This window comes from Coenobita brevimanus, chromosome 40, assembly GCF_032717465.1.
Source record: "Coenobita brevimanus isolate Jiangsu-jjx chromosome 40, ASM3271746v2, whole genome shotgun sequence".
In the NCBI taxonomy this organism is placed as follows: domain Eukaryota; kingdom Metazoa; phylum Arthropoda; class Malacostraca; order Decapoda; family Coenobitidae; genus Coenobita; species Coenobita brevimanus.
Genome location: NC_136993.1, coordinates 30,278,503 through 30,291,493, shown reverse-complemented (window position 1 = coordinate 30,291,493; position 12,991 = coordinate 30,278,503).

The window sequence follows — 12,991 nt, the reverse complement described above, 5'->3', positions numbered from 1 at the left end:
GTGTATCTGCTAACCATATTGTCCCTGTCCCACCGTCGACAACTCTTCACTTACCCGCACCGCTACCCCAGTTGCACCCTCTTCTCTCCCACCCACCATCGACGCTACTCCTCCTCCACTTCGACACCACACTATCCCTCACCTCATCCTTGGGCCACCAGGTATGTTGTTCACCCTTTACCGGTGAATATACGTTGTATGCATTAATAATGAAAAAAAAAGGCATTAGGAAGCCGAATGCCAATCGCCCGCAAGGCTATGCTGTTGACCAGGCTCATAATTTAGGCCATATTTTGATACCCGGAAGGTTTTATGTTGATAGCTCAAGCCGTTCATTAATTATAATGGTGCTAAAGTCGGGCGATAAAAACTAGTTGACCTTTGGCAGCCATTTTGGTGACTTTGACCCTGACCCCGAGTGCCCATTTTCTCACTCGTCTAAGATTTTGGCCATATCTTGATACCCTGGAGGTTTCATGTTGATACCTCAAGCCGTTCATGAGATAAAATGGGAACACACACACACACACACACACACACACACACACACACACACACACACACACACACACACACACACACACACACACACACACACACACACACACACACACACACACACACAGATGCGGGCGAAAACATTATCGCTCCTCGTTCTAAAGGTGGGCAATAAGAAAGTAACATTAATAACAACAATAACATACATGGGCAGTATTCCTAACATTACATACAAAAGCTGCAGACCCAAACGTGCCTATACTACGGAGCTCTGATATAATAACCACTGAATCGAACACAGATCGTTTTTATCATTATCACTGGACCTTTCCTATAGCACTTCACCATGGTAATACGGCCCTTTGTAGTCCTCTGTGGGATCACTACAGCTGTTTGAGAAAAATAACATAGTGTACAACATGCCTACAACCCACTAAAATACACCTCTGACGTTTCACTGACATCCATCAAATAGCCTTGGAGGGGTTAGCGGACAAACAAACAAACAGGCTTAATGACTCGTATCAGTATATGACGAACGGACAAAACTGTTACCATCCTGCTTCGCAGGAGTCATCATAGTTACAGCAATAATAATAATAACAATAATAATAATAATATTAATAATAATAATAATAATAATAATAATAATAATAACATTAATAGTAATAATAATAATAATCCCATGCTATTATGCGCGATACAGAGGAGGACAAACAATGAAATAGCATGTGTCGACGCAATGCAGAATCTATTTGCCATGACAGAAGGTTGGGTTGCTGTCAAACATAATTTATTATTACTATAACCCTACCATTACAGCATATTATGACACTGTTTGGTTTCATATGTGAAAACTGTGTTCACGTGTTTTGTCAGGGAGATTATGGTGTTTGTCCTGCTCTGCATCATGCCTGTTAACATGCGATTACTTCTACTTCTACTACTACTACTACTGTTATTATTATTATTATTATTATTATTGCTATAACAATGATGACACTTGCAAAGCAAGATGGTAACTGTTTTGTCAGATCGCCATATACCGATACGAGACATTCGACCTGTTTGTTTGTTTGTCCGCTAACTTCTCCAAGGCTATTTGATGGATGTCAGCGAAACGTCACAGGTGTATTTTAGTGGGTTGTAGGAGTGCCGTGCACTATGTTATTTTTCCCAAACAGCTGTAGTGATCCCACAGAGGACTACAATGGGTTGTCTTACCATGATGAAGTGCTACAGCGAAGGCCCAGTGGTAATAAGAAGGGACTGTGGTGGGTTCTGTGGTTAATGTATCAGAGCTTCGTAATATAGGCACGTTTGGGTCTGCAGCGTTTATATGTAATGCTAGGTATCTATCTATCTATATACCTAGGCTGCTTCCCCCAAGGAAAGGGAGGTAGCCGAGACAGGACGACACACTCCCCATTTACTCATCCATTCAAACACATTCATTCGCATCTCAGCCCCAAAGGGGAGAACGGACAGATCCTCACCGCACCACACCGCATAAGAGTCAACTGTGCAATGCAATCAGTGACATCCGCAGCAGGGCCCGACAGCAGAACTGGTTTACCCCTGCCACATCATAACAGACCCATCCCCTTACCCACACCTGACCTGAAATAGCTGATCAGACCAAATTTGGGAGAATATCCCCTCAGGGCTGCGTCATCACTTATTCATTCACAATTTCTCTCCATTTATTTCTGTCACGCACAGCCACTTTTCCTTGCTGAACAGACATCTCTCTCGCATCCAGCGCTCTCTTCACACTGTCCATTCATCCTATTCGTGGTCTTCCTCTCAGCCTTACACCTCTCACATCAGATCTAGTTATCTTTTTCACCAATAGCTCATTATCCATTCTCTCCATATGGCCAAACCATCGTAACACCCTCTGCTCAACTCTACAAGCCATCTCCCGAACAACTCCAGTTCTCCTTCGCACTTCATCATTCCGCACTCGATCCATACGCGTCACTCCACACATACTCCTCAGACACCTCATCTCCATTACATTGAAACTTTTCCTCTCTGCTACACCCATATTCCATGTTTCAGCCCGATATAATGCAGTCGGTACCACAACACCCTTATACAGCCTTTTCTTTACATCCATTCTAAGCGAACGACATCTAAACACTTTTTTCATTCCTCCCAGCACCTTTCCTACTTCATTTATTCTAAACTTCACTTCTGGATCTATTCTTCCATCCACAGCAACATGTGACACTAGATATTTAAAACACTCTACCTCCTCAAGCAACTCGCCATTCAAAACTATATTCATCCCCCTACCATCTACCAACCTCGTACACTTCATCACTTTACTCTTATTCTCATTTACTTTCAATTTCCTCCTTTCACACACCCTTCCAAACTCCTCTATCAACTGTCTCAATCTCTCCTCTGAATCAGCCACCAGTGCAGGATCATCTGCAAACAGCAGCTGCTTTAGATTCCACTCTCCACCATCAACATTCACCAGACTCAGACCTCCACCTAAAACTCTTGCATTCACCTCCCTTAAAACACCATCCATGTGAATATTAAACAACCAAGGCGACATCACACATCCCTGTCGCAGCCCCACTCTCACAGGAAATCAATCACTCACAGCATTTCCGACTCTTAAACACGCTTTACTATTAACATAAAAACTTTTCACCCCTTTTAGTAACCTACCATCAAGTCCATACAATCTTAAAACAGTCCACAAAGCCTCCCTATTAATTCTATCATACGCTTTCTCTAAATCCATAAATGCCCAAAACACATCCTCGCCTTTCGCTAAATACTTTTCACACACTTGTCTCACTGCAAACACCTGATCCACGCATCCCCTCCCTCTCCTAAAGCCCCACTGCTCATCACCAATCACTCCCTCTGTACCCTCTCTAACTCTCATAATTAACACTCTACCATACACCTTACCTACAACACTCAACAGACTTATACCCCTAAAGCTAGTACATTCATACTTATCACCCTTGCCTTTATACAACGGGACCACACAAGCACTTGTCCAGTCAACTGGCACCATACCTTTCACAAAGTACACATTCAACAATCTTACTAACCAGTCAAAAATAGTCACTCCACCACCTTTCAGGCATTCCACAGCACACCCATCCATACCTGTAGCTTTCCCTGTTTTCATCTCCTTTACTGACTTTTCCACTTCCTCCTTCATGATCAAAGAATCAATCAACTCTCCCAACACATTTATTCCTTGCACATATATATTGTTGCTATAATTATTATTATTAATGCATACAACGTATATTCACCAGTAAAGGGTGAACAACATACCTGGTGGCCCAAGGATGAGGTGAAGGGTAGTGTGGTGTCGGAGTGGTGGAGGAGTAGTGTCGATGGTGGGTGGGAGAGAAGAGGGTGCAACTGGGGTAGCGGTGCGGGTAAGTGACGAGTTGTCGACGGTGGGACAGGGACAATATGGTTAGCAGATACACAGACATAAGGGCAATCATATGTATTATTATACATGTTTATAGTGTATTAATAGTAGGAGTAGCAGTGGTAGTATCGTGAGGGAAATTAGACACAATGGGAATAGGGGGATTAGTTGTGGCAGTGCCAGTATTGGTAGTAACAGCTTCAGCAATCTTGTGCTAACGTTACTTGTGTGGGAGTGATGATGTGACGAGTAATGTAATAAAGTAGGGGTTATAGGACCGGACGACTAGAAACCCCCTAAGGAATATGACGGCTCACAGTACGAGGATACTGGGAAGAAAGTAATAAAAGAGGCAGAGACTGGAGGAAAATAATGCACGTATGAGGTGAAGCAACAGGTAAGGCCTGGATAACGTGGCGTGGCAGCATACCACAGCTGTATCTTCGTTGTCTCATAGTATTTTGTGTTGTTTGCATGTAATTTCATCACCTTATGGTAAATTATTGGTGAATGCTCTCCACTTCCCAGAACAATGTGGTTTATTCCTCCACATAAAATAATTGCAACATTTATAACCATCCGCACAGATACTGTGGGAATTATTATTAAATTCACAGTCATTCTATATTATAGCTATAGACAATCTAGGAATAACATATTCACAAATTATCACTGTAGTGATAGTGACCAGTTGCACTTTATATACAACTGTTTCGGTACTTTATTTGTATGATGAGGATCCGAAACAGATGGGTCGTGTCTCGCCTAGTTTCACAGGACAGCATGATAACATAGTAGTCTGTGTTAAAATGTATGCTATGTATGTTACGAATGCTTAATGTTCTGCAGGTGAATAGCATGGGAAATGTTTCGAATCCAGTGTCATTAAGTTTCACATTATTCGCCTTGTACAATAGCTCAGTTCCAATGTAGCACTCACGGTTGTCCGTTCACCTGCCCTCTCTCTAACCCTGACTTCCATTTTCTTCCACCGAAGGGGGTTCAGAAACTTTGGTGAGTGGGTGTACCTCTTTTATTATCCCATCCACGAACAAATTGAACAACCGTGGAGACATGACACATCACTGTTTTAACCCAACCTTCAAAGAGAAAAATTCACTCAGTTCACCATCCACACGCACTGCAGCCGTAGCACCATCATACATGCTTTTCACAGCATTCAGCAACTTCCCATCTACTCCATATATTCTTAATTCTTTCCTCAATCCTTGTCTGTCCAACCTGTCATATGCTTTCTCCAAATCCATGAAAGCCGCATACAACTTCTTTCCCTTCTCTAGAAACTTTTCCACTAAAGATCTAAGAATGTATATCTGATCTATACAACCTCTTCCCTTCCTAAAGCCTCCCTGTTCTTCTCCAACTAATTCCTCTGTTCTTTCTCTAACTCTGTCAATAAGAATCCTACCATACACTTTTCCTATTATCCTAAGAAGACAAATGCCCCTATGATTACCACACACATCTTTTTCCCATTTTCTTTTGTACAAGGGAATAATTATACCTGACATCCAATCCTCCGGGACTCTACCTTCCTCCCAGGCCAATCTGCACATCTTCCACATCCATTCTACTACTATCTTTCCCCCATACTTCAGCATTTCACCACACACTCCATCAATTCCTGGAGCTTTCCCCAGTTTAACTTTCTTCATTGCTTCCACAACTTCTATCCTACTGATTTCTTCCTGTCTTCTCACCTCCCTCCTTCTCCCAGCCATTACCCAGCCACTTATACTCGCATTACTTCCATCCTGTATGTTCAACAATTCCTTAAAGTGTTCTCTCCATTTGCTGACTTTTTCTCCCTTCTCCACTAGTAATCTACCATTTTTATCTTTGACTCCCCTGCTAACTTCACTTCTACCCTGTCTTACTTACTTCACCTCTTTCCAGAACATTTTCTTACAGTCCCACCACTTTACACTCAAATTCCTTCCAAATTCCTCATCCACTCTCTTCTTACTCTCTCTTACTAATCTTTTTACCTCTCTCTTTCTTTCTACATATTACTCTCTCTTCTGCTTCTCAACTTCTTCCACGCCCCTATTTCTCATCCATTCATTGTATGCTTTCTTCTTTTGTGCCACAGCCTGTCTCACGTCTTCATTCCACCGCACTGTTCCTTGAATCCCTCTCCATCTTTTCTTCATCCCACACACCACATCACATGCTGCACATATTTCTTCTGTGAATATCCTGCACACACCTTCCACGTCCCCCATCTGCTCCAATTCATATTTGCCCAATCGTTCCTCCATTTCTCTCTTATATTCTACCTTTTTCTCATCCTCATGTAACCTTTCCACTCTCCTTGGAAATACTCCTTCTTTCCATCCTTCCCTTCTTCTATTTCTCCATCTAATTTGGATCTTGATTCTGGCCACCACCAAGTAGTGGTCAGAAAGTCCACTCTCCCAACCTCTATAAGCTCTTGCATCCATTACACATCTTCACATCCTTTCATCCATACACATAATCAGTCATTGCCTTCCTTTCATTCAGTTCACCACCCACCCTACTCACCACTTGCCATGTATACATGTGGATCATTTTATGCCTGAAGAGGGTATTGGCTATCACCAACTCCCTCCCAGCACAAATGTCCACTGACGCACTGCCATTCTCATCTATCTCAGCAGGCACACCCCACTCACCAACTATTCCATCCACCTTCACATTCCCTACTTTACCATTCATATCACTGAAAAAATTGAAAGTAAATGAGAATAAGAGTAAAGTGATGAAGTGTACGAGGTTGATAGATGGTAGGGGGATGAATATAGTTTTGAATGGTGAGTTGCTTGAGGAGGTAGATTGTTTTAAATATCTAGGGTCACATGTTGCTGTGGATGGAAGAATAGATGCAGAAGTGAAGTTTAGAATAAATGAAGTAGGAAAGGTGCTGGGAGGAATGAAAAAAGTGTTTAAATGTCGTTCGCTTAGAATGGATGTAAAGAGAAGGCTGTATGAGGGTGTTGTGGTACCGACTGCATTATATGGGGCTGAAACATGGAATATGGGTGTAGCAGAGAGGAAAAGTTTGAATGTAATGGAGATGAGATGTCTGAGGAGTATGTGTGGAGTGACGCGTATGGATCGAGTGCGAAATGATGAAGTGCAAAGGAGAACTGGAGTTGTTCGGGAGATGGCTGGTAGAGTTGAGCAGAGGGTGTTGCAATGGTTTGGGCATATGGAGAGAATGGATAATGAGCGATTGGTGAAAAAGATAACTAGATCTGATGTGAGAGGTGTAAGGCTGAGAGGAAGACCACGAATAGGATGGATGGACAGTGTGAAGAGAGCGCTGGATGCGAGAGGGATGTCTGTTGAGCAAGAAAGAGTGGCTGTGCGTGACAGAAATAAATGGAGAAAAATTGTGAATGAATAAGTGATGACGCAGCCCTGAGGGGATATTCTCCCGCATTTGGTCTGATCAGCTAGTCAGGTCAAGTGCGGGTAAGGGGATGGGTCTGTTATGATGTGGCAGGGGTAAACCAGTTCTGCTGTCGGGCCCTGCTGCGGATGTCACTGATTGTATTGCGCAGTTGACCCTTGTGCGGTGTGATGCGGTGAGGATCTGTCCATTCTCCCCTTTGGAGCTAAGATGCGAATGAATGTGTTTGAATGGATGAGTAAATGGAGAGTGAGTCGTCCTGTCTCGGCTACCTCCCTTTCCTTGGGGGAAGCAGCCTAGGTATATAGATAGATAGATAGAGATCACCGATCAAAAACACTCTCTCATTCCTTCCAAACTTTTCCATGCACACTTCCACATTTGTCCAGAACTCTTCTCTCACTCTGCTTGCAGGATCTTGCTTTGGCGCATACACGCACACAATCGCCCACATTTGTATTCCAACTTTCCATCTTAGCCACACTATCCATGACCCAACTGATCCATACTGTCTTATGTTCTTCGGTCTTTTACTCACAACTATTCACATTCCTTCTTTTCCCCTCTCATTCTCACCTACTCCTGCACATATAACCCATCCATACTCCCATTCTCTCACACTTTCTCCTCTCCATTTAGTTTCAGTTACTCCACATACATCAACTTTTGCACCCTCAAGCACCTGGACAATCTCTCATTCTTTCACCTCATCATTCGCATCTCTTACAAGCCATGTTGCATTTACCATGTCATTTATCCGGTCCTTGGTCGTCATCTTTTGGTCAGTCCTTTTCCGAGGCTTCTTGTTCGTCTTTTTAGTTAATTGTTTTCCGGGGAGGGGCACTAACCCTCCGCCAACCCTTTTAGTCGCCTTGTACGACAAGCAGGGATACTGGGGGAGTATTCTTGAAAAAAAAAAACCTACCCCCAGGGGTCTTTGACTGGTTTTCCTATCTATTATGCTATCTAATATGGGTTGTATCATGGTAATGTAAATTCCTGTATCTATCTATCATGCTATCTATTATGATTTGTAATTATAATATGGAGTCCTGACATCACTTGGTCATGCCAGCTGGCAATCCTCTGACAGCATTCATCACTGACATGCTGTAATGTATAAATACATAATATTGATTATACTGTAATACTAAATACATATAATATTCATGATAATATTGTAATGTCGTACTAATATTCTAGAAACATGTTACATTGTAAACATATTGTATACATAATGCAGCAAATGCACTGTAGTTAAACTGAGTATGGAATATTGTATAACAATAACGGGTACATATATGCAAAAATAAAAAAGTTCAAAGTTAAGATTATAGGAAGAGTTACTAATTTTTTTTTTCTATATGGATATAATGATAATATTTATTCAATTGTTGTCCCTTAAGAAAAAAAAAAAAACAATATTTACAACATATTTACACTTCGTTCAGGGGGTCTCACTTGAATGTTTACTCTTCCTGCAGTAAATACTGACTCCAAGTTTATATTTCTTGCATGCATTTAGTGCATTGCGAACAGCACTATTACAAATACAATAGAGAAGTTTATAAAGACTGTAGGTGCTGGGCTATACTCATAATAAGAGTTAACATACTCAAATTCAAATCTTCCCAGGGCTTCATTGTTTCATTTATTAGTTACATAGTTTCAAACTTAGGTGAAGTCAACTTAATACTTGTGCTCATGTTTAAGTCCATATTAATCAGAGGTGGAAATACTTTGTGTATGATCGATGAAGGATGGAGTAGAGATTGATGGTGGATAAGGTGGACATGGATGATGTAAGTACTGCACAATATTCTGGTGCTATGTATAATCCTTATTCTGAAGTATGAGATGGTGGTATATCTGGACAGATTATGTAAACTGGTGTGTTATGAGTGAAGTAAGAAAACTGTAAGTGTCTGATGCACTGATGGTGTATAAGCTTATCTAGAGCAAAAGTGAAGTTGCAGTGGTGATGAATGTCGTGATTTCTTATGATAGCCATTTCACAAGGGACTGTTCCACTAGGCTCAAACGTGAAGATGTATGCAGGACAAAGGTGAACAGCATGTAAGGGTGTACGGCACTTTCGTACAATCGTTGATTCACTGGCAAAAGTGAATTACTAGCCAGTAATGTAACAGCAGGGCTTGTTTAAATGTCCTGTCTTTTCCTGGATGTCCTGAATGTGGGCTATCGTGCATAGTTCGTAATACTTGGGGTATCATGTCATTAGGATCCACTAATTGTTTAATATTCCTTCAGCGATTCAGCTGTCCTGGATTGATCCTGTCTAAGGCATTATTGATTATTGTGAATTGTTTGAGCGGTACATGTAGCTTGGGTAATTGTATGTCATCTCCACTTTCTAACTTGTACATGACTTCAGACCACATTGGATCAAGTTTCTGTGCTTTCGTGATTTCATCATGGTTTGCGATGTTTCCTTTGAGATCTGCCGCGACAGGAAATGTATTCGGGTTCCTAAATAGATCATCAGCTACTAGATTCATTTTCTCTTATATGTAATGAATGTGTACATTGATGATTTCGACTGTACATTTTCATCTTGCTCTCCTCCCAGAGAGGAGTTTAGGGGTTTATGGTCGGTGAATAAGTGAATTTCGTTAACATATATCAAATCTCGGAACTTTTGTAATGCAAAGACTACCGGAGGTGTCTCTAAGTCTGTAGTGATTTTTTTTTCTGCACCTTTTATTTGTCTGCTGGCAAATGCAGTTGGGTGATTCTTTCCTCTCTTATCTTCTTGCATTAAGACAGCCCCTAATCCTTTAACAGATTCGTCTGTGCAGATTATAAATGATTTTGTGAAATCAGGATAGGCTAAGCATGGTGCATTTGTGAGTTTATCCTTTAATTCATTAAATGCTTGTTTTTGTTCTTCTTCCCATTGGAATATAGCATCTTTTTTTGAGTTGGTTGAACAGAGGAAAAGCTATATGAGAGAATTGATGTATTAAGGCCCTATACTATCCTGCCAGACCTAAAAATTGTCTAACTTCGTCTATAGTAGTTGGTTCAGGGAAGTCTTGAACTGCTAGTATTTTATTATCGGATGTGTGTATGCCTTTTGCATTCAGTTTGTGGCCTAAGAATTTTATTTCCTTAAAGCAAAAATTGTATTGATGTCAGAACTCCATATTATAATAATACAACTCATAGATAAATAGACAGATAGATAGATAGATAGATAGATAGAAAGAAGCACCAAGCCAGGGTATGAGATAGGTAGTGTATCAGCGAGAATCAGGCAAAAGGAAATTAGCTTGCAACTGTTAATGTAAAGGAATGCTGGTCCTGCACCGGAAGCTGTACATACACACAGACATACAATGTTCTAGATGTTTCCACGACAGTATAGCACACATGACACGACCCCTGCTAAACGAGAATGTAGCAATCAGAGCTCAGAACAGGGGAAGGCACACAACCGGCAGGTAGTGGAGAGATCAGATAAGAAGAGGGGTCCCACTAGAATTAGTTAGTATATAAAGTCCCTTGTAATACATACGCTGCTCAACTTAGACTTTCTCTGAAGATAATAAATCAAGATCAACTCCCTGTATTCATCTTTAACTCCTCCTGCTCTTCAATTACCAAAATAACTTTAACCAAAACTCAAGACTCACCTATTACAAGATTTAAGAGTTACATCTATATAAATGTTGGCTACAAAGTTCAAACAATAAATGGTGGCAGCTCAGCAACGATTGACTCTACGTCTATGAAACATCATTTCTACAAGATATGGTGACAGCGAACATACCAACCTCATCTGTGAATTTACAGTGAATTTCTACAAAAGTAGGCAAAACTCTAACCAAGATTAGCTTCAGTTCTACAGTGAATTCCTACAAAACACAAGCCTACAAGCCTACGAGGCTACAAGTCTACAAGCCTTCGAGCCTATGAGCTTACGAGTCTACAAGCCTACGAGCCTACGAGTCTACGAGTGTACAGTTGAGTCTAGATTATCAAGATAGAAAACACACAATACCTCTTACAACCAACAACTCGCAACCAGCTCCTGACAGTATTTTCTCCATCTCCCCCTCCATCTCCCCGATCATCACGCTGATGTAGAGGTGAAGAGGTCACACGACCCCTTGCCAGCAGTTTAACAAAATATTGATACAACCTTCCAATTTCTACGATGAACCAACGAACTACAATCATCTACGATCAACTACAAGTAGCAGGTCTACTAGTCGTCTCTAGAATTTTCTACATGCACCTACAAGTAGCGACATTCTTCATCCCACAATGATTAAATCACAAGAATAAAGGATGGAGAATAAATTGAGAAAAACAAAACACGCGAATGCAAAGCAAGAACGCAGCAATATGCAATAGACCACCGCCCTTCTCTCCATCTGCCCCCTACCCTCACCTACCTTCACCGCTGACGCAGGTTCACAGAGGTCAAGACGATGCGGCAAATACCAAGCCCATATTCACACCTGATCTTACTCACTCATCTTCACTCAAGCTACTTGTCACTACTCATTTACTCACCACAGCTACCAGTGTGAGAAGTCGACGTCACCATGCATGTTTGCTGAGACGACTCCACGTCAATCAGCTCGTGTGTGACACCACCACCCACCACCACTCACACCATTCCCACCACGGTAAATATTAGTGAGTTACATAGTTACTTCATTTATACAATACACAGTAATAGACACAGTGACAGACAACACATTTTGCACAAACATATGAAACGTGCTGTATAGTTACAACTTATGTACACATACTTCAATTATCTGCATAATTCAATCACTAAATAATCACCAACAATAAATATTCTACACTGTATATATTCATTCATTTATTATAGCATTTATTTACCACCAACGAGTGTTACCATTTATACCTACATAAAATATGTGTTTCATACATTCAGCTATACATTATTACATCCACAAAGTAATAAAGAAAATATACTATCGCAGCTGATCAGTGAGCGATTAAAAGAACTGAACTAAATATTTATTAATTAAAGCTACCTAGTGGAAACAGACAAACTAAGTTACAAGGAAAACCAGAAGAAAAAAATGGGCAACACAAATGACGTTAGCAAAAATGAACAACATCTTCCACACAATCGTGAAGACAAAGATTTCCACACAGTGCTGACACATATATTACCCACGATAGGTACAAGAGAACAACAATTCAGTGTATATAGTTAATACTGTATATAGTGTATATAAATTTTTTATATAAAATAACAAAATATGGGGCTATATAATACCATTTTCAGTAGTATCTGTGCAATATAAACTAAACCTTAAAAAAGTGTCCCAAGGGAATTAGCCAGCAATTATGCAACCTCAGACAACACCGAAAAAGCGTAGACAAACGAAGGAAAACAAACTATAGAAAATCAATGCATACAAAAAAGAAAAACAGTAAGATCGCATAACAAACAAATGAAAATAGATGTAAGTGTTACTACAGATGCCAAAATACCAAATAAACTCCTTCTATAAGTGAAACAAAAAGCAAATTGTTGTTCTCCATGAGCCAGTAGCATGGCACATCGTCACTATCATCGACCGCAGCATGACTGGATTAGCAATGTCAGGACTGCAATTATTATAATTATGTAACGATAAACGATT